The sequence below is a fragment of the Cryptomeria japonica genome, unplaced genomic scaffold (assembly GCF_030272615.1).
Source record: "Cryptomeria japonica unplaced genomic scaffold, Sugi_1.0 HiC_scaffold_199, whole genome shotgun sequence".
NCBI lineage: Eukaryota > Viridiplantae > Streptophyta > Pinopsida > Cupressales > Cupressaceae > Cryptomeria > Cryptomeria japonica.
The window spans coordinates 212,501-237,500 of record NW_026729021.1 but is presented as its reverse complement, the minus strand read 5'-3'; the positions used below and the strand labels follow the sequence as shown (position 1 = coordinate 237,500).

At 60.5% G+C, this 25,000-nt stretch overlaps 2 non-coding genes across 2 annotated transcripts; both read right to left on the bottom strand.

The window, feature by feature from the left end:
- Positions 1–3,918: 3,918 nt before the first annotated feature.
- On the bottom strand, positions 3,919–4,037 carry LOC131868214 (5S ribosomal RNA). The gene has a single exon (XR_009366705.1). It is a non-coding gene; the product is annotated as a 5S ribosomal RNA (ribosomal RNA).
- Positions 4,038–11,841: 7,804 nt separating this feature from the next.
- On the bottom strand, positions 11,842–11,960 carry LOC131868221 (5S ribosomal RNA). The gene has a single exon (XR_009366712.1). It is a non-coding gene; the product is annotated as a 5S ribosomal RNA (ribosomal RNA).
- Positions 11,961–25,000: the final 13,040 nt, after the last annotated feature.

Below are 25,000 nucleotides of genomic sequence, written 5' to 3'. Positions count from 1 at the left end.
GATGGCACCCGCGTTCCGTTTTTTTCACTATCTTTCAGAACGGAAATTTTAAAATCTCGTTTTTTTTTGCCTTTTCTGGAAATTAGTGAAGGCAGCGCATCAAAGGTGCGCAACGCTGGTGCGAACCTGGGAGCGCTCCGATGTGTGCTCCAAGGTGCGGCGTGCACGAAGTCGGACCCCGGTTTGCCCCGGGTGCGCACCTCGCGTGCACCTTGGTGCGCACACCTTGGCTGGGTTGCGCGCCCTGGTGGGCACCATGGTGCGCACCAAGGAGCGCTCCGAAGTGTGCTCCAAGGTGCGGCGTGCGCGGCGTGCACGAAGTCGGAGCCCGGTTTGCCCCGGGTGCGCACCTCGCGTGCACCTTCGCCGCGGTGGGCACCATGGCGTGCACGAAGTCGGAGCCCGGTTTGCCCCGGGTGCGCACCTCGCGTGCACCTTCGCCGGGGTGGGCACCTTGGTGTGCAGACCTTGGCTGGGTTGCGCGCCCTGGTGGGCACCATGGTGCGCACCAAGGAGCGCTCCGAAGTGTGCTCCAAGGTGCGGCCTGCACGAAGTCGGAGCCCGGTTTGCCCCGGGTGTGCACCTCGGGTGGGCACCTTGGTGCGCATGCCTTGCCTGGGCTGCGCACCAGGGCGGGCTCAAGATGGCACCCGCGTTCCTTTTTTTTCACTATCTTTCAAAACGGAAATTTTAAAATCTCATTTTTTTTTGCCTTTTTCTGGAAATTAGTGAAGGCAGCGCATCAAAGGTGCGCACCTCGCTGCCCACCACGGTGCGCAACGCCGGTGGGCACCCGGGAGTGCTTCGAAGTGTGCTCCAAGGTGCTGCGTGCACGTTGTCGGAGCCCGGTTTGCCCCGGGTGCGCACCTCGCGTGCACCTTCGTCGGGGTGGGCACCTTGGCTGGGTTTGCCCCGGCTGCGCTCCGAAGCGGGGTTATTGGAGCGCCGCCTCTTTTTTTGTCGGAGCGTTTGGTGGGGTTTCTCGCATTGGCTCTTCCGAGGCCCGGTTGCCACCCTGGCGCGCACGAAGTCGGAAGTAGGGTTAATTGCCCGGGTGCGCACCTTTGCCAGGGTGGGCACCTTACCTGGGCTGCGCACCAGGGCGGGCTCAAGATGGCACGCGCGTTCCGTTTTTTTCACTATCTTTCAAAACGGAAATTTTAAAATCTCCTTTTTTTTTTGCCTTTTCTGGAAATTAGTGAAGGCAGCGCATCAAAGGTGCGCACCTCGCTGCCCACCTTGGTGTGCTCTGAGGTGCGCACCCGGGAGCGCTACGAAGTGTGCTCCAAGGTGCGGCGTGCACGTTGTCGGAGCCCGGTTTGCCCCGGGTGCGCACCTCGCCTGCACCTTGGCCGGGGTGGGCACCTTGGCTGGGTTTGCCCAGGGTGCGCTCCGAAGCGGGGTTACTGGAGCGCCCCCTCTTTTTTTGTCAGAGCGTTTGGTGGGGTTTCTCGCATTGGCTCTTCCCAGGCCCGGTTGTTGGGTGCGCTCCCACCCTGGCGCGCGCGAAGTTGGAAGTTGGGTTAATTGCCCGGGCGCGCACCTTCGCCAGGGTGGGCACCTTGGTGCGCACACCTTGGCTGGGCTGCGCACCAGGGCGGGCTCAAGATGGCACCAGCATTCCCTTTTTCTCACTATCTTTCAAAACGGAAATTTTAAAATCTCGTTTTTTTTTTGCCTTTTATGGAAATTAGTGAAGGCATCGCATCAAAGGTGCGCACCTCGCTGCCCACCTTGGTGTGCTCCGAGGTGCCCACCACGGTGCGCAACGCCGGTGCGAACCCGGGAGCGCCCCGATGTGTGCTCCAAGGTGCGGCGTGCACGAAGTCGGACCCCGGTTTGCCCCGGGTGCGCACCTCGCGTGCACCTTGGTGCGCACACCTTGGCTGGGTTGCGCGGCCTGGTGGGCACCATGGTGCGCACCAAGGAGCGCTCCGAAGTGTGCTCCAAGGTGCGGCGTGCACGAAGTCGGAGCCCGGTTTGCCCCGGGTACGCACCTCGCGTGCACCTTCGCCGGGGTGGGCACCTCGGCTGGGTTGCGCGCCCTGGTGCGCACCAAGGAGCGCTCCGAAGTGTGCTCCAAGGTGCGGCGTGCACGAAGTCGGAGCCCGGTTTGCCCCGGGTGCGCACCTTCGCCGCGGTGCGCACCATGGCGTGCACGAAGTCGGAGCCCGGTTTGCCCCGGGTGCGCACCTCGCGTGCACCTTCGGCGGGGTTGCGCGCCCTGGTGGGCACCATGGTGCGCACCAAGGAGCGCTCCGAAGTGTGCTCCAAGGTGCGGCGTGCACGAAGTCGGAGCCCGGTTTGCCCCGGGTGCGCACCTCGCGTGCACCTTCGGCGGGGTTGCGCGCCCTGGTGGGCACCATGGTGCGCACCAAGGAGCGCTCCGAAGTGTGCTCCAAGGTGCGGCGTGCACGAAGTCGGAGCCCGGTTTGCCCCGGGTGCGCACCTCGCGTGCACCTTCGCCGCGGTGGGCACCATGGCGTGCACGAAGTCGGAGCCCGGTTTGCCCCGGGTGCGCACCTCGCGTGCACCTTCGCCGGGGTGGGCACCTCGGCTGGGTTGCGCGCCCTGGTGCGCACCAAGGAGCGCTCCGAAGTGTGCTCCAAGGTGCGGCGTGCACGAAGTCGGAGCCCGGTTTGCCCCGGGTGCGCACCTCGCGTGCACCTTCGCCAGGGTGGGCACCTCGGTGCGCACACCTTCTCAATGTTTTCTTGCCTTTTCTGGAAATTGGTGAAGGCAGCGCATCAAAGGTGCGCACCTCGGTGTGCTCCGAGGTGCGAACCCGAGAGCGCTCCGAGGTGCCCACGAAGTCGAAAGTCGGGTTAATTGCATTGTTTTCCCCGGGTGCGCTCCGAGGTGCGCAACATCGGCGCGCACCAAGGAGGGCTCCGAAGTGTGCTCCAAGGTGCGCACGATGGCGTGCACCTCTGGTGCGCACGATTCGGAGCTCGGTTTGACCGGGGTGCGCACACCTTGGCTGGGTTGCGCACCTTTTGTGCGCTCCAAGGTGCGCACGAAGTCGGAGCTCGGTTTGCCCCGGGTGCGCACCTTCGCCAGGGTGCGCACCTTGATGCGCACGCCTTGGCTGGGCTGCGCACCTTGGTGGGCGCCATGGTGCGCACCTTTCGTGCGCTCCAAGGTGCGCACGAAGTCGGAGCTCGGTTTGCCCCGGGTGCGCACCTTGGTGGGCGCCATGGTGCACTCCGAGGTGCCCAAGATTGGTGCGCACCAAGGAGCGCTCCGAAGTGCGCTCCAAGGTGCGCGCGAAGTCGAAAGTTGGGTTAATTGTCCGGTTTGCCTCGGGTGCGCACCTTGCGTGCACCTTCGCCAGGGTGGGCGCCTTGGTGCGCACACCTTGGCTGGGCTGCGCACACCTTGGCACCCGCGTTTCCTTCATTTTAAATTTTTTTTTTTTACAATCTCTCAAGTGGGAAATTCTATAATCTCAACTTTTTTTGCCTTTTCAGGAAACTTTTGAATGGAGCGCATCATTGGTGCGCTCCGAAGTGTGCTCCAAAGCTCTCTCCAGCTGCGTGCACCTGCCCCGGCCGCGCACCCGGCCCCGCCCAGCTTCGCTCACCTGTCCCGGGCGTCTGGTGCGGAACCTTAGAGTAAGAAACATCACCGTGCACCTTGGCCAACGTGCGCGACTCGACCGAGCGCGCACTGGCCGAGGTGCACACCGATTTCACCTGGGTGCGCGCGCAGCACCTCGGGCGCACCGGGGTGCGCGCACAACGCCCGGGTTGCACCGTGGCCTGTGTGCTCGGGGCGCCTCGGGTGCGCGCTCGGTGTCGCCCCCGCGCGCGCGGTAGTGCGGGCAGCGCACCCCGGCCCGGCCCGGCCCCGACGAGAACGCAAACGGGCAAAAGGTTTATTCAAATAGCATTGCGACGCCCGGCGAAAAACTAAAAAAGGGTGCAACACCGGGACTTCCCGGGAGGTCACCCATCCCAGTACTACTCCGGCCCAAGCGCGCTTAACTGCGGAGTTCTGATGGGATCCGGTGCACTAACGCTGGTATGATCGCACCCGTTATGAGCTTGTCGCAGTGTGTACTTAGCAAACCGCGACCCACGTGCGAATCCACCCCGGCCACCCACCCCCGTCGAGGTGCACACCCTCCCTCGCGAAGTGCGCCCCGTTCGCCAAGTGTGAGCCCTGCCCGGGTGCGCGCACCTTGCTAGGGCGTCGGGTGTGCACCCGGCCCGGCCTACGTGCGTGCACCTGGAGGGGGCGTCGTGTGCGTGCAGTGTCCCGTCTGCAACGCGGTGCCCACACACCACCTCGGGCGCAACGACCTGCGCTCACATGTGGGCCGAGTGCACCTTGGTGCATGTTCGGGGCGCCTCGGGTGCACGCTCGATCTTGCCCCGGTGCACCAAGGCGCTCGGTTTGCCCCGGGTGCGCACTTGGTGCAAGGTGGGCACCCAAAATAGGGATCAAGCACCAAAACACAAGTTTCGGGATGCAAAATGGGACCCAAGGACCACAAATGCGTTCCAAGACCCATGATGGGTCCACGAGAACAAAAATGTGTTCCGAGACTTAATAAACAAATATTGGGTTTTAGGAGAAGAAACATGCTCTGATGCCCAAAACGAGAATCGACCCCGAAAAGGCCACAGGCCAAAAGTGGGATGCGAGACAAAAAAAAATGGGACCCGAGGACCAAAATTGGGTTCCCAGGTCGAAGACAGGGCAACCGGACAAGAAACGACCTCTAAGGCTCGAAATGAGTCCCGACGACTAAAACTTGACAAGAAGCACCCATCAGGCACCCAACTCGACACCCATGGGATGCCGACCCACCCGGGCTTCCACCTAGCACACCTTGGCACCCACCCACCCTCGCACCCAACCTCGCACCCAACTTAGCACCTTTGAACCCACATTGGCACTCACCCTGACCCTGGCACCTTGGAACCCACATTGGCACTCACCTTGACCCTGGCACCCACCTTTGCACTCACCTTGGGACCCACCCTGGCTCCCACCTCGGCACCCACCCAGACACCCACCTTGGTTCCTTGGCACCCACCTTGGATCCTTGGCACCCACCCCGACACCCACCTTGGCACGCAACTTGGCTACTTGCCACCCACCTTGGCTCCTTGACGCCCACCCCGACAACCACCCCGTGACCTACCCTGGCTAGGGTTGGTGCACACCCACCCTGGTGCCCACCTTGGCACCCACCCTATGACCCACCTTGGCACGCACCTTAGTACCCACCCCGTTACCCACCCTAGGACCCACCCCGTGACCCACCTTGGCCAGGGTGGGTGCCTTGGTGCGCACAACTTGCCTGGGCTGCACACCAGGGCGGGCTCAAGATGGCACCCGCGTTCCGTTTTTTTTACTATCTTTCAAAACGGAAATTTTAAAATCTCATTTTTTTCTTTTTTTTGCCTTTTCTGGAAATTAGTGAAGGCAGCGCATCAAAGGTGCGCAATGCTGGTGCGAACCCGGGAGCGCTCCGATGTGTGCTCCAAGGTGCGGCGTGCACGAAGTCCGAGCCCGGTTTGCCCCGGGTGCGCACCTCGCGTGCACCTTCGCCGGGGTGAGCACCTTGGCTGGGTTGCGCGCCCTGGTGCGTACCAAGGAGCGCTCTGAAGTGTGCTCCAAGGTGCGGCGTGCACGAAGTCGGAGCCCGGTTTGCCCCGGGTGTGCACCTCGGGTGCGCACCTCGCGTGCACCTTCGCTGCGGTGGGCACCTTGGCTGGGTTGCGCGCCTTGGTGGGCACCATGCAGTGCACGAAGTCGGAGCCCGGTTTGCCCCGGGCGCGCACCTCCGCCAGGGTGGGCACCTTGGTGCGCACAACTTGCCTGGGCTGCGCATCAGGAAGGGCTCAAGATGGCACCCGCGTTCCGTTTTTTTCACTATCTTTCAGAACGGAAATTTTAAAATATCGTTTTTTTTTGCCTTTTCTGGAAATTAGTGAAGGCAGCGCATCAAAGGTGCGCAACGCTGGTGCGAACCTGGGAGCGCTCCGATGTGTGCTCCAAGGTGCGGCGTGCACGAAGTCGGAGCCCGGTTTGCCTCGGGTGCGCCCTGGTGGGCACCATGGTGCGCACCAAGGAGCGCTCCGAAGTGTGCTCCAAGGTGCGGCCTGCACGAAGTCGGAGCCCGGTTTGCCCCGGGTGTGCACCTCGGGTGGGCACCTTGGTGCGCATGCCTTGCCTGGGCTGCGCACCAGGGCGGGCTCAAGATGGCACCCGCGTTCCTTTTTTTTCACTATCTTTCAAAACGGAAATTTTAAAATCTCATTTTTTTTTGCCTTTTTCTGGAAATTAGTGAAGGCAGCGCATCAAAGGTGCGCACCTCGCTGCCCACCACGGTGCGCAACGCCGGTGGGCACCCGGGAGTGCTTCGAAGTGTGCTCCAAGGTGCTGCGTGCACGTTGTCGGAGCCCGGTTTGCCCCGGGTGCGCACCTCGCGTGCACCTTCGTCGGGGTGGGCACCTTGGCTTGGTTTGCCCCGGCTGCGCTCCGAAGCGGGGTTATTGGAGCGCCGCCTCTTTTTTTGTCGGAGCGTTTGGTGGGGTTTCTCGCATTGGCTCTTCCGAGGCCCGGTTGCCACCCTGGCGCGCACGAAGTCGGAAGTAGGGTTAATTGCCCGGGTGCGCACCTTTGCCAGGGTGGCACCTTACCTGGGCTGCGCACCAGGGCGGGCTCAAGATGGCACGCGCGTTCCGTTTTTTTCACTATCTTTCAAAACGGAAATTTTAAAATCTCCTTTTTTTTTTGCCTTTTCTGGAAATTAGTGAAGGCAGCGCATCAAAGGTGCGCACCTCGCTGCCCACCTTGGTGTGCTCTGAGGTGCGCACCCGGGAGCGCTACGAAGTGTGCTCCAAGGTGCGGCGTGCACGTTGTCGGAGCCCGGTTTGCCCCGGGTGCGCACCTCGCCTGCACCTTGGCCGGGGTGGGCACCTTGGCTGGGTTTGCCCAGGGTGCGCTCCGAAGCGGGGTTACTGGAGCGACCCCTCTTTTTTTGTCAGAGAGTTTGGTGGGGTTTCTCGCATTGGCTCTTCCCAGGCCCGGTTGTTGGGTGCGCTCCCACCCTGGCGCGCGCGAAGTTGGAAGTTGGGTTAATTGCCCGGGCGCGCACCTTCGCCAGGGTGGGCACCTTGGTGCGCAAACCTTGGCTGGGCTGCGCACCAGGGCGGGCTCAAGATGGCACCAGCATTCCCTTTTTCTCACTATCTTTCAAAACGGAAATTTTAAAATCTCGTTTTTTTTTTGCCTTTTATGGAAATTAGTGAAGGCATCGCATCAAAGGTGCGCACCTCGCTGCCCACCTTGGTGTGCTCCGAGGTGCCCACCACGGTGCGCAACGCCGGTGCGAACCCGGGAGCGCCCCGATGTGTGCTCCAAGGTGCGGCGTGCACGAAGTCGGACCCCGGTTTGCCCCGGGTGCGCACCTCGCGTGCACCTTGGTGCGCACACCTTGGCTGGGTTGCGCGGCCTGGTGGGCACCATGGTGCGCACCAAGGAGCGCTCCGAAGTGTGCTCCAAGGTGCGGCGTGCACGAAGTCGGAGCCCGGTTTGCCCCGGGTGCGCACCTTCGCCGCGGTGGGCACCATGGCGTGCACGAAGTCGGAGCCCGGTTTGCCCCGGGTGCGCACCTCGCGTGCACCTTTGCCGGGGTGGGCACCTCGGCTGGGTTGCGCGCCCTGGTGCGCACCAAGGAGCGCTCTGAAGTGTGCTCCAAGGTGCGGCGTGCACGAAGTCGGAGCCCGGTTTGCCCCGGTGCACCTGTGCACCTCGCGTGCACCTTCGCTGCGGTGGGCACCTTGGCTGGGTTGCGCGCCTTGGTGGGCACCATGCAGTGCACGAAGTCGGAGCCCGGATTGCCCCGGGCGCGCACCTCCGCCAGGGTGGGCACCTTGGTGCGCACAACTTGCCTGGGGTGCGCACCAGGAAGGGCTCAAGATGGCACCCGCGTTCCGTTTTTTTCACTATCTTTCAGAACGGAAATTTTAAAATCTCGTTTTTTTTTGCCTTTTCTGGAAATTAGTGAAGGCAGCGCATCAAAGGTGCGCAACGCTGGTGCGAACCTGGGAGCGCTCCGATGTGTGCTCCAAGGTGCGGCGTGCACGAAGTCGGACCCCGGTTTGCCCCGGGTGCGCACCTCGCGTGCACCTTGGTGCGCACACCTTGGCTGGGTTGCGCGCCCTGGTGGGCACCATGGTGCGCACCAAGGAGCGCTCCGAAGTGTGCTCCAAGGTGCGGCGTGCACGAAGTCGGAGCCCGGTTTGCCCCGGGTGCGCACCTCGCGTGCACCTTCGCCGCGGTGGGCACCATGGCGTGCACGAAGTCGGAGCCCGGTTTGCCCCGGGTGCGCACCTCGCGTGCACCTTCGCCGGGGTGGGCACCTTGGAGACCTTGGCTGGGTTGCGCGCCCTGGTGGGCACCATGGTGCGCACCAAGGAGCGCTCCGAAGTGTGCTCCAAGGTGCGGCCTGCACGAAGTCGGAGCCCGGTTTGCCCCGGGTGTGCACCTCGGGTGGGCACCTTGGTGCGCATGCCTTGCCTGGGCTGCGCACCAGGGCGGGCTCAAGATGGCACCCGCGTTCCTTTTTTTTCACTATCTTTCAAAATGGAAATTTTAAAATCTCATTTTTTTTTGCCTTTTTCTGGAAATTAGTGAAGGCAGCGCATCAAAGGTGCGCACCTCGCTGCCCACCACGGTGCGCAACGCCGGTGGGCACCCGGGAGTGCTTCGAAGTGTGCTCCAAGGTGCTGCGTGCACGTTGTCGGAGCCCGGTTTGCCCCGGGTGCGCACCTCGCGTGCACCTTCGTCGAGGTGGGCACCTTGGCTGGGTTTGCCCCGGCTGCGCTCCGAAGCGGGGTTATTGGAGCGCCGCCTCTTTTTTTGTCGGAGCGTTTGGTGGGGTTTCTCGCATTGGCTCTTCCGAGGCCCGGTTGCCACCCTGGCGCGCACGAAGTCGGAAGTAGGGTTAATTGCCCGGGTGCGCACCTTTGCCAGGGTGGGCACCTTACCTGGGCTGCGCACCAGGGCGGGCTCAAGATGGCACGCGCGTTCCGTTTTTTTCACTATCTTTCAAAACGGAAATTTTAAAATCTCCTTTTTTTTTTGCCTTTTCTGGAAATTAGTGAAGGCAGCGCATCAAAGGTGCGCACCTCGCTGCCCACCTTGGTGTGCTCTGAGGTGCGCACCCGGGAGCGCTACGAAGTGTGCTCCAAGGTGCGGCGTGCACGTTGTCGGAGCCCGGTTTGCCCCGGGTGCGCACCTCGCCTGCACCTTGGCCGGGGTGGGCACCTTGGCTGGGTTTGCCCAGGGTGCGCTCCGAAGCGGGGTTACTGGAGCGCCCCCTCTTTTTTTGTCAGAGCGTTTGGTGGGGTTTCTCGCATTGGCTCTTCCCAGGCCCGGTTGTTGGGTGCGCTCCCACCCTGGCGCGCGCGAAGTTGGAAGTTGGGTTAATTGCCCGGGCGCGCACCTTCGCCAGGGTGGGCACCTTGGTGCGCACACCTTGGCTGGGCTGCGCACCAGGGCGGGCTCAAGATGGCACCAGCATTCCCTTTTTCTCACTATCTTTCAAAACGGAAATTTTAAAATCTCATTTTTTTTTTGCCTTTTATGGAAATTAGTGAAGGCATCGCATCAAAGGTGCGCACCTCGCTGCCCACCTTGGTGTGCTCCGAGGTGCCCACCACGGTGCGCAACGCCGGTGCGAACCCGGGAGCGCCCCGATGTGTGCTCCAAGGTGCGGCGTGCACGAAGTCGGACCCCGGTTTGCCCCGGGTGCGCACCTCGCGTGCACCTTGGTGCGCACACCTTGGCTGGGTTGCGCGGCCTGGTGGGCACCATGGTGCGCACCAAGGAGCGCTCCGAAGTGTGCTCCAAGGTGCGGCGTGCACGAAGTCGGAGCCCGGTTTGCCCCGGGTACGCACCTCGCGTGCACCTTCGCCGGGGTGGGCACCTCGGCTGGGTTGCGCGCCCTGGTGCGCACCAAGGAGCGCTCCGAAGTGTGCTCCAAGGTGCGGCGTGCACGAAGTCGGAGCCCGGTTTGCCCCGGGTGCGCACCTTCGCCGCGGTGCGCACCATGGCGTGCACGAAGTCGGAGCCCGGTTTGCCCCGGGTGCGCACCTCGCGTGCACCTTCGGCGGGGTTGCGCGCCCTGGTGGGCACCATGGTGCGCACCAAGGAGCGCTCCGAAGTGTGCTCCAAGGTGCGGCGTGCACGAAGTCGGAGCCCGGTTTGCCCCGGGTGCGCACCTCGCGTGCACCTTCGACGGGGTTGCGCGCCCTGGTGGGCACCATGGTGCGCACCAAGGAGCGCTCCGAAGTGTGCTCCAAGGTGCGGCGTGCACGAAGTCGGAGCCCGGTTTGCCCCGGGTGCGCACCTCGCGTGCACCTTCGCCGCGGTGGGCACCATGGCGTGCACGAAGTCGGAGCCCGGTTTGCCCCGGGTGCGCACCTCGCGTGCACCTTCGCCGGGGTGGGCACCTCGGCTGGGTTGCGCGCCCTGGTGCGCACCAAGGAGCGCTCCGAAGTGTGCTCCAAGGTGCGGCGTGCACGAAGTCGGAGCCCGGTTTGCCCCGGGTGCGCACCTCGCGTGCACCTTCGCCAGGGTGGGCACCTCGGTGCGCACACCTTCTCAATGTTTTCTTGCCTTTTCTGGAAATTGGTGAAGGCAGCGCATCAAAGGTGCGCACCTCGGTGTGCTCCGAGGTGCGAACCCGAGAGCGCTCCGAGGTGCCCACGAAGTCGAAAGTCGGGTTAATTGCATTGTTTTCCCCGGGTGCGCTCCGAGGTGCGCAACATCGGCGCGCACCAAGGAGGGCTCCGAAGTGTGCTCCAAGGTGCGCACGATGGCGTGCACCTCTGGTGCGCACGATTCGGAGCTCGGTTTGACCGGGGTGCGCACACCTTGGCTGGGTTGCGCACCTTTTGTGCGCTCCAAGGTGCGCACGAAGTCGGAGCTCGGTTTGCCCCGGGTGCGCACCTTCGCCAGGGTGCGCACCTTGATGCGCACGCCTTGGCTGGGCTGCGCACCTTGGTGGGCGCCATGGTGCGCACCTTTCGTGCGCTCCAAGGTGCGCACGAAGTCGGAGCTCGGTTTGCCCCGGGTGCGCACCTTGGTGGGCGCCATGGTGCACTCCGAGGTGCCCAAGATTGGTGCGCACCAAGGAGCGCTCCGAAGTGCGCTCCAAGGTGCGCGCGAAGTCGAAAGTTGGGTTAATTGTCCGGTTTGCCTCGGGTGCGCACCTTGCGTGCACCTTCGCCAGGGTGGGCGCCTTGGTGCGCACACCTTGGCTGGGCTGCGCACACCTTGGCACCCGCGTTTCCTTCATTTTAAATTTTTTTTTTTTACAATCTCTCAAGTGGGAAATTCTATAATCTCAACTTTTTTTGCCTTTTCAGGAAACTTTTGAATGGAGCGCATCATTGGTGCGCTCCGAAGTGTGCTCCAAAGCTCTCTCCAGCTGCGTGCACCTGCCCCGGCCGCGCACCCGGCCCCGCCCAGCTTCGCTCACCTGTCCCGGGCGTCTGGTGCGGAACCTTAGAGTAAGAAACATCACCGTGCACCTTGGCCAACGTGCGCGACTCGACCGAGCGCGCACTGGCCGAGGTGCACACCGATTTCACCTGGGTGCGCGCGCAGCACCTCGGGCGCACCGGGGTGCGCGCACAACGCCCGGGTTGCACCGTGGCCTGTGTGCTCGGGGTGCCTCGGGTGCGCGCTCGGTGTCGCCCCCGCGCGCGCGGTAGTGCGGGCAGCGCACCCCGGCCCGGCCCGGCCCCGACGAGAACGCAAACGGGCAAAAGGTTTATTCAAATAGCATTGCGACGCCCGGCGAAAAACTAAAAAAGGGTGCAACACCGGGACTTCCCGGGAGGTCACCCATCCCAGTACTACTCCGGCCCAAGCGCGCTTAACTGCGGAGTTCTGATGGGATCCGGTGCACTAATGCTGGTATGATCGCACCCGTTATGAGCTTGTCGCAGTGTGTACTTAGCAAACCGCGACCCACGTGCGAATCCACCCCGGCCACCCACCCCCGTCGAGGTGCACACCCTCCCTCGCGAAGTGCGCCCCGTTCGCCAAGTGTGAGCCCTGCCCGGGTGCGCGCACCTTGCTAGGGCGTCGGGTGTGCACCCGGCCCGGCCTACGTGCGTGCACCTGGAGGGGGCGTCGTGTGCGTGCAGTGTCCCGTCTGCAACGCGGTGCCCACACACCACCTCGGGCGCAACGACCTGCGCTCACATGTGGGCCGAGTGCACCTTGGTGCATGTTCGGGGCGCCTCGGGTGCACGCTCGATCTTGCCCCGGTGCACCAAGGCGCTCGGTTTGCCCCGGGTGCGCACTTGGTGCAAGGTGGGCACCCAAAATAGGGATCAAGCACCAAAACACAAGTTTCGGGATGCAAAATGGGACCCAAGGACCACAAATGCGTTCCAAGACCCATGATGGGTCCACGAGAACAAAAATGTGTTCCGAGACTTAATAAACAAATATTGGGTTTTAGGAGAAGAAACATGCTCTGATGCCCAAAACGAGAATCGACCCCGAAAAGGCCACAGGCCAAAAGTGGGATGCGAGACAAAAAAAAATGGGACCCGAGGACCAAAATTGGGTTCCCAGGTCGAAGACAGGGCAACCGGACAAGAAACGACCTCTAAGGCTCGAAATGAGTCCCGACGACTAAAACTTGACAAGAAGCACCCATCAGGCACCCAACTCGACACCCATGGGATGCCGACCCACCCGGGCTTCCACCTAGCACACCTTGGCACCCACCCACCCTCGCACCCAACCTCGCACCCAACTTAGCACCTTTGAACCCACATTGGCACTCACCCTGACCCTGGCACCTTGGAACCCACATTGGCACTCACCTTGACCCTGGCACCCACCTTTGCACTCACCTTGGGACCCACCCTGGCTCCCACCTCGGCACCCACCCAGACACCCACCTTGGTTCCTTGGCACCCACCTTGGATCCTTGGCACCCACCCCGACACCCACCTTGGCACGCAACTTGGCTACTTGCCACCCACCTTGGCTCCTTGACGCCCACCCCGACAACCACCCCGTGACCTACCCTGGCTAGGGTTGGTGCACACCCACCCTGGTGCCCACCTTGGCACCCACCCTATGACCCACCTTGGCACGCACCTTAGTACCCACCCCGTTACCCACCCTAGGACCCACCCCGTGACCCACCTTGGCCAGGGTGGGTGCACCCACCCTGGTGCCCACCTTGGCACCCACCCATCCTAGCACCCAGCCTGTGACCGGGCTTGGAACCCAACCTTGCACCCGCACCCGTCTTGGCCAGTGTGGGTGCGCACCCATCCTGGCACCCACGTTGTGACACACCCTTTAACCCACGCACCCTAGCACCCACGTTGGCACCCACCTTGGAACCCAACCTAGCAACTTGGCACCCACCCCGTGACCCACCTTGGCATCCACCATAGCAGTCGCCGACTTGGCACCCACCTCGGCACCCACCTTGACACTTGTGGACCCACCTTGCCACTCACCCTAGCATCGACCCATCCTAGCACCCACCCTGGCACCTTTGCACCCTAGCACTCACCCATCCTAGCACCTAACCTGTGACCCACCTTGACACTCACCCTCGCACCCACCTTGGAACCCAACCTAGCACCCACCCACCCTGACACCAACCCTAGCACCTACCCACCCTTGCACCCACCCTGTGACCCATCTTGGCACCCACCCATCCTACCACTCAACCTATCACCCACCTTCTCACCCACCTTGGCATCCACCTTAGCACCCACCCACACTGGCACCTTGGCACCCACCTCGGGCAAGGTGGGTGCACACCCACCCTGGCACCCAATTTAGAACCCACCGAGCATGTTACCCACCTTGGCACCCACATTGCAGCCCACCCTAGTACCCACCCTATGACCCACATTGGCATCCACACCCTAGCACCCAGGCACCTCGACACCCGCCTTGACACCCACCCTAGCACTGAACCTGTGACCCACCTTGGAACTCACCCTAGAACCCACCCACCCTGTGAACCACCTTGGCATCCACCTTAGCACCCACCCACCTTGGCACCCACTCTAGCACTCACCCATCCTAACACCCAACTTGTTACCCACCTTGGCACCCGCCCTCGCGTCCACCTTGAAACCCACCCTAGCACCCACCCACGCAGGAGCCCACCTTGGCACCCAACCTAACACCCACGCATCCTGGCACCCAACTTGTGACCCACCTTGGAACCCACCCTAGTACCCACCTTTGAACCCACTATATCACCAACCCACCTTGGCACCCACCCTATGACCCTCTTTGGAATCCACCCTAGCACGCACCCACCCTGGCACCCACCATGGAGCGCACCCTAGCACCCACCCACCTCGGCACGCACCTCAACACCCACCTTGGTGTGCGCACTGCGCCAACCTCTCAAAGACCCTATGTGGTGCGCTCCAAAGTGTACACCTTTGGTGCGCTCCAAGGTGCGCACCTTTGGTGCACACCGAGGTGCACACCAAAGTGTGCACCGAGGTGAGCACCAAAGTGCACTCCAGGGTGCACACCAAGGCGTGCACCTTTGGTGCGGTCAATGCAAACGAATTCGGAAGTTGGGGTCGATGTCCTAATCGCTGCTGCAGACTACACGTATGAGAATCGGACAAATAGCTTTATATAGGGGAGGTGTTGCGTTTGATGGGTCGACTCCCCTGGTTGTGTGCACTGCACCAACTTCAAAGACCCTGTCTTGTTTAAGAAGTCAAAAGTTGGGGTGGATGTCCTAATCATTGCTGCAGTCTACGCATGTATGAGAATCAGACAAATAGCTTATATAGGGGAGGTGTTGCATTCGGTGGGTTGACTCCCCTGGTTGTGCGCACTGCGCCAACCTCAAAGACCCCGCATAGCAGAAGAAGTCGGAAGTCGGATTTTGGTGAGCACCAAGGCGTGCACCTTTGGTGCGGTCAACGCAGACGAATTCAGAAGTTGGGGTGGATGTCCTAATCGTTGTTGCAGGCTACACATGTATGAGAATCAGACAAATAGCTTATATAGGGGAGGTGTTGGGTTTGATGGGTCAACTCCCTTGGTTGTGCGCATTACGCCAACCTCAAAGACCTTGTTTTCGTTAAGAAGTCAAAAGTTGGGGTCAATGTCCTAATGGCTCCTGCAGGCTACACATGTATGAGAATCGGACAAATAGCTTATATAGGGGAGGTGTTGGGTTTGATGGGTCGACTCCCCTGGTTGTGCGCATTACGTCAACCTCAAAGACCTTGTTTTCGTTAAGAAGTCAAAAGTTGGGGTCGATGTCCTAATTGCTCCTGTAGACTACACATGTATGAGAATCAGACAAATAGCTTATATAGGGGAGGTGTTGGGTTTGATGGGTTGACTCCCCTAGTTGTTCGCATTACACCAACCTCAAAGACCTTGTTTTCGTTTAGAAGCCGAAAGTTGGGGTCGATGTCCTAATTGCTCCTGCAGGCTACGCATGTATGAGAATCAGACAAATAGCTTATATAGGGGAGGTGTTGGGTTTGATGGGTCGACTCCCCTGGTTGTGCGCATTGCGCCAACCTCAAAGACCCTGCATTGCGGATGAAGTCGAAAGTCAGAGTTTGGTGTGCTACAAGGTGTGGTCGAAGGTGCTCACCTAGGTGTGCACCTTTGGAGCACAGGAAAAGTGCCCTCCAAAAGTGCGCACCTTTGGAGTGCACAAAAGTGCCCTCCAAAAGTGCGCACCTTTGGAGCGCAGAAAAGTGCCCTCCAAAAAGTGCCCTCCAAAAGTGCGCACCTTTGGAGCGCAGAAAAGTGCCCTCCAAAAAGTGCCCTCCAAAAGTGCGCACCTTTGGAGCGCAGAAAAGTGCCCTCCAAAAAGTGCCCTCCAAAAGTGCGCACCTTTGGAGCGCAGAAAAGTGCCCTCCAAAAGTGCGCACCTTTGGAGCGCAGAAAAGTGCCCTCCAAAAAGTGCCCTCCAAAAGTGCGCACCTTTGGAGCGCAGAAAAGTGCCCTCCAAAAAGTGCCCTCCAAAAGTGCGCACCTTTGGAGCGCAGAAAAGTGCCCTCCAAAAAGTGCCCTCCAAAAGTGCGCACCTTTGGAGCGCAGAAAAGTGCCCTCCAAAAAGTGCCCTCCAAAAGTGCGCACCTTTGGAGCGCAGAAAAGTGCCCTCCAAAAAGTGCCCTCCAAAAGTGCGCACCTTTGGAGCGCAGAAAAGTGCCCTCCAAAAGTGCGCACCTTTGGAGCGCACAAAAGTGCCCTCCAAAAGTGCGCACTTTTGGTGCGCACCAAGGCGCTGGTTCGGTCGTTGCAGGCGAGTTCGGAAGTTGGGGTCGATGTCCTGAGCGGAGGTGCAAACTACACAGGTGTCGGAATCGGACAAATAGCTTATATAGGGGAGGTGTATGCTTCGATGGGTCGACTCCCCAGGTTGAGCGCACCGCGCCAACCTCAAAGACCCTACGGTATGGATGAAGTCGGAAGTTGGGTCCGATGACCAATTCGATTAGTAGGTATGCTCATGAGGTCGGAATTTGGGTCCGATGACCTGCCATGTGCAGGAAGGCGAATGTTGACACTGTGCGTTGCAAGGTGCACACCAAGGCGCTGGTGCGGTCTTTTTAGTCGAGTTCGGAAGTTGGGGTCGATGTCCTGATCGGAGGTGCAAGCTACACAGGTGTGGGAATCGGACAAATAGCTTATATAGGGGAGGTGTATGCTTCGTTGGGTCGACTCCCCGGGTTGAGCGCACCGCGCCAACCTCAAAGACCCTACGGTATGGATGAAGTCGGAAGTTGGGTCCGATGACCGATTCGATATGTAGGCATACTCGCGAGGTCGGAATTTGGGTCCGATGACCTGCCACGTGCAGGAAGGCGAATGTTGGCACTGTGCGTTGCAAGGTGCGCACCAAGGCGCTGGTTCGGTCGTTGGAGGCGAGTTCGGAAGTTGGGGTCGATGTCTTGATCGGAGGTGCAAACTACACAGGTGTGGGAATCGGACAAATAGCTTATATAGGGGAGGTGTATGCTTCGTTGGGTCGACTCCCCGGGTTGAGCGCACCGCGCCAACCTCAAAGACCCTACGGTATGGATGAAGTCGGAAGTTGGGTCCGATGACCGATTCGATATGTAGGCATACTCGCGAGGTCGGAATTTGGGTCCGATGACCTGCCATGTGCAGGAAGGCGAATGTTGGGACTGTGCGTCGCAAGGTGCGCACCAAGGCGCTGGTGCCGTCGTTGCAGTCGAGTTCGGAAGTTGGGGTCGATGTCCTGGTCAGAGGTGCAAACTACACAGGTGTGGGAATCGGACAAATAGCTTATATAGGGGAGGTGTATGCTTCGATGGGTCGACTCCCTGGGTTGAGCGCACCGCGCCAACCTCAAAGACCCTACAGTATGGATGAAGTCGGAAGTTGGGTCCGATGACCGATTCGATACGTAGGCATATTGGCGAGGTCTGAATTTGTGTCCGATGACCTGCCATGCGCAGGAAGGCGGAATTTGGGTCCGATGACCGAGTTGATGGCGTGCCATGCGCAGAAAGGCGGAATTTGGGTCCGATGACCGAGTTGATGTTGATGGCCCGCCATGCACAGGAAGGCGGAATTTGGGTCCGATGACCGATTTGAAGGCGTGCCATACGCAAAAAGGCGGAGTTTGGGTCCGATGACCGAGTTGATATTGATGGCCCGCCATGCGCAGGAAGGCGGAATTTGGGTCCGATGACCTGACATACGCATGGAGTCCGACTCGGGGGCCGATGTTCGATTCGATGACTTGCATTGTGGGTAAAGTCGGAAGTTGTGGTCTTTGACCCGATTCGATGACCAGACTTCGGCTGCTTGAGAATCGGACAAATAACTTATATAGGGGAGGTAGTGTTCTCGAGCATCCTCCCCCCGTGCCCGTTTATGTCGATTGATGCTGGTGCTCGACTGGTTGGAGCGCTCGGATGCAAAAATCTTGCACCAGGATTTATCGATTGTGATGGACACGGCAAGTCTCCTGATTGCTATGCAGGAGCTCATCGTGAATCTCTATGCGGCCTTGGTATGGACTCGACCTGCGGAATGGTTCGGCAATGGTAGTCGCTCCAACACGTCCTTGCAATGGCCACAGAGGTGATTCGACTAGAGCTCCAGTCTAGCTTTTGGGTTGCTTGGCGGACTGGTATAGCCGCGATCGAGTTCCGGCCATGAACGTTTTAGATAGCTCTTGGGCTTTCTGGGACGGAAGTCGGAAGTTTGGGCTGTTGTCCGATTTGATGACCATTCTTCGGATGTGTGAGAATCGGACAAATAACTTATATAGGGGACTGTGTTGTCTCACGCAGCCCCCTCCGTGCCCCTCTATCTCGACCGATGTTGGTGCTTGAAAGGGTTGGGATCGCTCGGATTTATAAACGTGCACCACCATTTGTCGAGTGTGAGGGACGCGGCAGGTCTCCTAAATGCTATGCGGGCGCTCTCTGAGAATCTCTATCCGGCCTCGACACAGACTAGTCTTGCTGAATGGTTTGGCACTGGTAGTCGATCCAACACGTCGTTGTTGTGGCCGCCTAGGCGATTCGATTCGAGCCCCCGTCTAGCTTTTGGGTTGCTTGGCGGATTTTGCCCTATCCGCAAGTGAGCTCGGTCCCTAAACGTTCGAGAAACCCGATTGCTATGCGCCGACTCTCTTTCTTGCGAGCCTCCATCTAGCTTTTGGGTCTCTACGGAACGGAAGTCGGAATCTGGGACCGTTGTTTGATTCGACGAGGCAGACTACGGTTGTGCGAGAATCGGACAAATAACTTATATAGGGGAGGTGTTGACTGGAGCATTCTCCCCCGTGCCCCTCTAACTCGACCAATGCTGGCGCTCGAACGGTGGTAGCGCTCGGATTTTCATTGAGCGCCAGCATTGGTCGATTTAGAGGGGCATGCGAGATTCCCGAATGCTATGCGAGGGCTCTAACGGAAATGTCTATTGGTTTCGGTATGGATGCAATTGCGAGTGGTTCGGCAAAGGTAGTCGTTCCGATGCGTCCATGTCGTGGCCAAATCGATAATTCGATTTGAGCCCTCGTATAGCATTTGGGTCTCTCGATGTGATTCCGCATTCCAGTCCCTTTGGGCACTGCTTGAGCCGCATCCCAGGGGGTTCCCTTCCCAATAATCTGCCTCGCAACCCGATTGCTATGCGGTGAGGCTCCTCGGCCGCCTCGGAACTATCTGTGTATCAGACGCATCGCGGGATAAGGGGTTGGCAACGGTAGTCGCCCCAAGCGCGTCCGATGCTTGGACCATTCCGAGGCGGCCCTGAAGCCTCTTCCGTCTAGCCGTTGGGTCCTTCTCGCCGCATCCCTCGCCTCGCACCCCGATTGCTATGCGGTGAGGCTCCTCGGCCGCCTCGGAACTATCTGTGTATCGGACGCGTCGCGGGATAAGGGGTTGTCACTGGTAGTCGCCCCAAGCGCGTCCGATGCTTGGACCATTCCGAGGCGGCCCTGAAGCCTCTTCCGTCTAGCCGTTGGGTCCTTCTCGCCGCATCCCTCGCCTCGCACCCCGATTGCTATGCGGTGAGGCTCCTCGGCCGCCTCGGAACTATCTGTGTATCGGACGCGTCGCGGGATAAGGGGTTGTCATTGGTAGTCGCCCCAAGCGCGTCCGATGCTTGGACCATTCCGAGGCGGCCCTGAAGCCTCTTCCGTCTAGCCGTTGGGTCCTTCTCGCCGCATCCCTCGCCTCGCACCCCGATTGCTATGCGGTGAGGCTCCTCGGCCGCCTCGGAACTATCTGTGTATCGGACGCGTCGCGGGATAAGGGGTTGTCACTGGTAGTCGCCCCAAGCGCGTCCGATGCTTGGACCATTCCGAGGCGGCCCTGAAGCCTCTTCCGTCTAGCCGTTGGGTCCTTCTCGCCGCATCCCTCGCCTCGCACCCCGATTGCTATGCGGTGAGGCTCCTCGGCCGCCTCGGAACTATCTGTGTATCGGACGCGTCGCGGGATAAGGGGTTGTCACTGGTAGTCGCCCCAAGCGCGTTCGATGCTTGGACCATTCCGAGGCGGCCCTGAAGCCTCTTCCGTCTAGCCGTTGGGTCCTTCTCGCCGCATCCCTCGCCTCGCACCCCGATTGCTATGCGGTGAGGCTCCTCGGCCGCCTTGGAACTATCTGTGTATCGGACGCGTCGCGGGATAAGGGGTTGTCACTGGTAGTCGCCCCAAGCGCGTCCGATGCTTAGACCATTCCGAGGCGGACCCGAAGCCTCTTCCGTCTAGCCGTTGGGTCCTTCTCGCCGCATCCTTCGCCTCGCACCCCGATTGCTATGCGGTGAGGCTCCTCGGCCGCCTCGGAACTATCTGTGTATCGGACGCGTCGCGGGATAAGGGGTTGTCACTGGTAGTCGCCCCAAGCGCGTCCGATGCTTGGACCATTCCGAGGCGGACCCGAAGCCTCTTCCGTCTAGCCGTTGGGTCCTTCTCGCCGCATCCCTCGCCTCGCACCCCGATTGCTATGCGGTGAGGCTCCTCGGCCGCCTTGGAACTATCTGTGTATCGGACGCGTCGCGGGATAAGGGGTTGTCACTGGTAGTCGCCCCAAGCGCGTCCGATGCTTGGACCATTCCGAGGCGGACCCGAAGCCTCTTCCGTCTAGCCGTTGGGTCCTTCTCGCCGCATCCCTCGCCTCGCACCCCGATTGCTATGCGGTGAGGCTCCTCGGCCGCCTTGGAACTATCTGTGTATCGGACGCGTCGCGGGATAAGGGGTTGTCACTGGTAGTCGCCCCAAGCGCGTCCGATGCTTGGACCATTCCGAGGCGGACCCGAAGCCTCTTCCGTCTAGCCGTTGGGTCCTTCTCGCCGCATCCCTCGCCTCGCACCCCGATTGCTATGCGGTGAGGCTCCTCGGCCGCCTTGGAACTATCTGTGTATCGGACGCGTCGCGGGATAAGGGGTTGTCACTGGTAGTCGCCCCAAGCGCGTCCGATGCTTGGACCATTCCGAGGCGGCCCCGAAGCCTCTTCCGTGTAGCCGTTGGGTCCTTCTCGCCGCATCCCTCGCCTCGCACCCCGATTGCTATGCGGTGAGGCTCCTCGGCCGCCTTGGAACTATCTGTGTATCGGACGCGTCGCGGGATAAGGGGTTGTCACTGGTAGTCGCCCCAAGCGCGTCCGATGCTTGGACCATTCCGAGGCGGCCCCGAAGCCTCTTCCGTGTAGCCGTTGGGTCCTTCTCGCCGCATCCCTCGCCTCGCACCCCGATTGCTATGCGGTGAGGCTCCTCGGCCGCCTTGGAACTATCTGTGTATCGGACGCGTCGCGGGATAAGGGGTTGTCACTGGTAGTCGCCCCAAGCGCGTCCGATGCTTGGACCATTCCGAGGCGGACCTGAAGCCTCTTCCCTCTAGCCGTTGGGGCTTTCTCGCCGCATCCCTCGCCTCGCACCCTGATTGCTATGCTGTGAGGCTCCTCGGCCGCCTTGGAACTATCTGTGTATCGGACGCATCGCGGGATAAGGGGTTGGCAGTGGTAGTCGCCCCAAGCGCATCCGATGCTTGGACCATTCCGAGGCGGCCCTGCAGCCTCTTCCGTCTAGCCGTTGGGGCCATCTCGCCGCATCCCCCACCTCGCACCACGATTGCTATGCGGTGAGGCTCCTTGGCCGCCTCGGAACTATCTGTGTATCGGACGCATCGCGGGATAAGGGGTTGTCACTGGTAGTCGCCCCAAGCGCGTCCGATGCTTGGACTATTCCGAGGCGGCCCTGCAGCCTCTTCCGTCTAGCCGTTGGGGCCATCTCGCTGCATCCCCCACCTCCTCGGCCGCCTCGGAACTATCTGTGTATCGGACGCATCGCGGGATAAGGGGTTGGCAGTGGTAGTCGCCCCAAGCGCGTCCGATGCTTGGACTATTCCGAGGCAGCCCTGCAGCCTCTTCCGTCTAGCCTTTGGGGCCATCTCGCCGCATCCCTCGCCTCGCACCCCGATTGCTATGCGGTGAGGCTCCTCGGCCGCCTGGGAACTATCTTCGTATCGGACGCATCGCGGGATAAGGGGTTGTCACTGGTAGTCGCCCCAAGCGCGTCCGATGCTTGGACTATTCCGAGGCGGCCCTGTGGCCTCTTCCGTCTAGCCGTTGGGGCCATCTCGCCGCATCCCCCACCTCGCACCCCGATTGCTATGCGGTGAGGCTCTTCGGCCGCCTTGGAACTATCTTCGTATCGGACGCATTGCGGGATAAGGGGTTGTCACTGGTAGTGGCCCCAAGCGCGTCCGATGCTTGGACTATTCCGAGGCGGCCCTGCAGCCTCTTCCGTCTAGCCGTTGGGGCCATCTCGCCGCATCCCCCACCTCGCACCCCGATTGCTATGCGGTGAGGCTCCTCGGCCGCCTTGGAACTATCTTCGTATCGGACGCATCGCGGGATAAGGGGTTGTCACTGGTAGTCGCCCCAAGCGCGTCCGATGCTTGGACTATTCCGACGCGGCCCTGTGGCCTCTTCCGTCTAGCCGTTGGGGCCATCTCGCCGCATCCCCCACCTCGCACCCCGATTGCTATGCGGTGAGGCTCCTCGGCCGCCTTGGAACCATCTTCGTATCGGACGCATCGCGGGATAGGGGGCTGTCACTGGTAGTCGCCCCAAGCGTGTCCGATGCTTGGACCATTCCTAGGCGGCCCTGAAGCCTCTTCCGTCTAGCCGTTGGGGCCTTCCCGCCCCATCCCTCGCCTCGCACCCCCGATTGCTATGCGGTGAGGCTCCTCGGCCGCCTTGGAACCATCTGTGTATCGGACGCATCGCGGGATAAGGGGTTGGCACTGGCAGTCGCCCCAAGCGCGTCCGATGCTTGGACCATTCCGAGGTGGCCCTGAAGCCTCTTCCGTCTAGCCGTTGGGGCCTTCCCGCCCCATCCCTCGCCTCGCACCCCGATTGATATGCGGTGAGGCTCCTCGGCCGCCTTGGAACTATCTGTGTATCGGACGCATCGCGGGATAAGGGGTTGGCACTGGTAGTCGTCCCAATCGCATCCGATGCTTGGACCATTCCGAGGCGGCCCTGCAGCCTCTTCCGTTTAGCCGTCGGGGCCTTCCCGCCGCATCCCTCGCCTCGCATCCCGATTCCTATGCGGTGAGTCTTCTCGGCCGCCGCGGAACTATACCTGTTATTGCTACTGCATCCTTCGGCTGGTAACCTCCTCTGCCGCCTTGGAACGTTCTCTTTGTCGGACGCGTCGCGGGATAAGGGGTTGGCACTGGTAGTCGCCCCAAGCGCGCCCGATGCATAGACCGCTCCGAGTCGACCTTGCTTTCAGCCTCTCACATGCATAGACCTCTCTGAGTCGACCCTGCAGCCTCTCACGTTTAGCCTTTGGAATCTCGCCTCACAACATGATTGCTATCCTTGATGCATCCCTTGCCTCGAGCCCTGATTGCTTTCTTGGCTGCATCCCTCCTCTCCTCACAGCCCGGTTGTCATCACTGCTTCATCCGTCGCTTCATGCATTCTGGCTGCTGGGCCCTTCCCACCGCACACCTCGATTGCTATCTCTTCTGCATCACACACCCCGATTGCTATCTCTGCTACATCCCTCGGCTCTCACTTCTGCATCCTTCGCCTCACACCTCGATTGCTATCAATGCTGCATCCGTAACCTCACACCCCGATTGCTATGCGGGGAGGCTCCTTGGCCGCCTTGGAAATTTCTGTGTGTCGGACGCACCGCGGGATAAGGGGTTGGCACTGGTAGTCGCCCCAAGTGCGCCCGATTCTTAGACCGCTTCGAGGTGACCTCGTAGCCTCTTTCGTCCAGGCTTCCTGCCTTCAACGCCCTTTTTACACCTCGATTGCTATGCGCGGGCTCGTTGGCGTCTATCACCTCTCTGCGAAGAGTGGCACGATGATTGTTGGGGTAAATCGTAGCAGTCCGATCTCTGGCCTTGGGCCATTGTGAGGGCTGATCGATTTCCTGTGCGCATCTCGTGTTCGCCCAGTAACAGACTCGACGACTTGTAATCGGTCTTGTTCCCGATTGTTCCTGGAGGTAGTCTTCGGAACTCTTGGATTTGACCTGTCACTCGAACTGTCCTCTTCCGAGGATGCTTGTGTGTGTGTGCTTGTGCCATTTCCTTGGCGGTATTAACGAGATATTAAAGAGCGGAGTGAGCGCCTCGCCCAGCTATGTTTGGGGCTCTCACTCCCTTACCCGGTGTGCGACCGCTTTGCACGTAGGTTGCGGAGCATCGCGACTCTTTCGATGTTTGGCGGTTGTCTTCCGGTGATGCGTTGGTCCCGAAGTGCACGTTACTAGCATTTCTGCCATTGTTCTCGATCTTTGGCACGTTCCTTCGTTGCAATTGGATATATATCTCCGTTTATACGCGCAGGCTTCTCCCGCCTATTCAGCGCTGTCCCACTCTCAGCACTCTCGTGGTCTCCTTGGCTTCTCTCTCCCGTGAGCGAGCTCTCTTCTCGAGTCTTTTCCATGTCCCATGGAGGTTGCCTTGCGAAATTCGGGCACACAAACGTGACCGGATAAGAGCGGAATTGCCTATGAGGAGAAGCTCACCTTAGGGAGCAGCAATGCCGAGTGTTTCGACAGAGGGTAGAGGGGGCGTTGTTTGGGCGGTTGCACAAAAGAGTGCTACGTTTGCACTGAAGGTTGCTTCTTCGTCTCCGACGAACTCTTCGAGGCAAAAAAGCTTGTTTACGGGGTCGAGGTGGGACTGTTCGTGCGAGTTGCGCCACCAAAAGTGCGTAGGGGGCATATACCTGGGAAATGGATGTCTCTGAGTGGCCTTACTCGGTCGCGTGCACGGTGCATTCTCTAACGGCAGGACTGTCGCGAGCATGTGCGGTTCGGATGTTTTCGGGTAAAGGGTTCCGTACGGGATGTTCTTCCCAGGCTCCTGTGAACCGAGACTCTGCATCGTCATGCTCCGGCTCCCGTGGGTGCTTCATGCCTCGTCGAGCTGTTTGTCGTGGACGATTAAGGCCGAGGCCTTCCTTCGAGAGGGGAATTGTT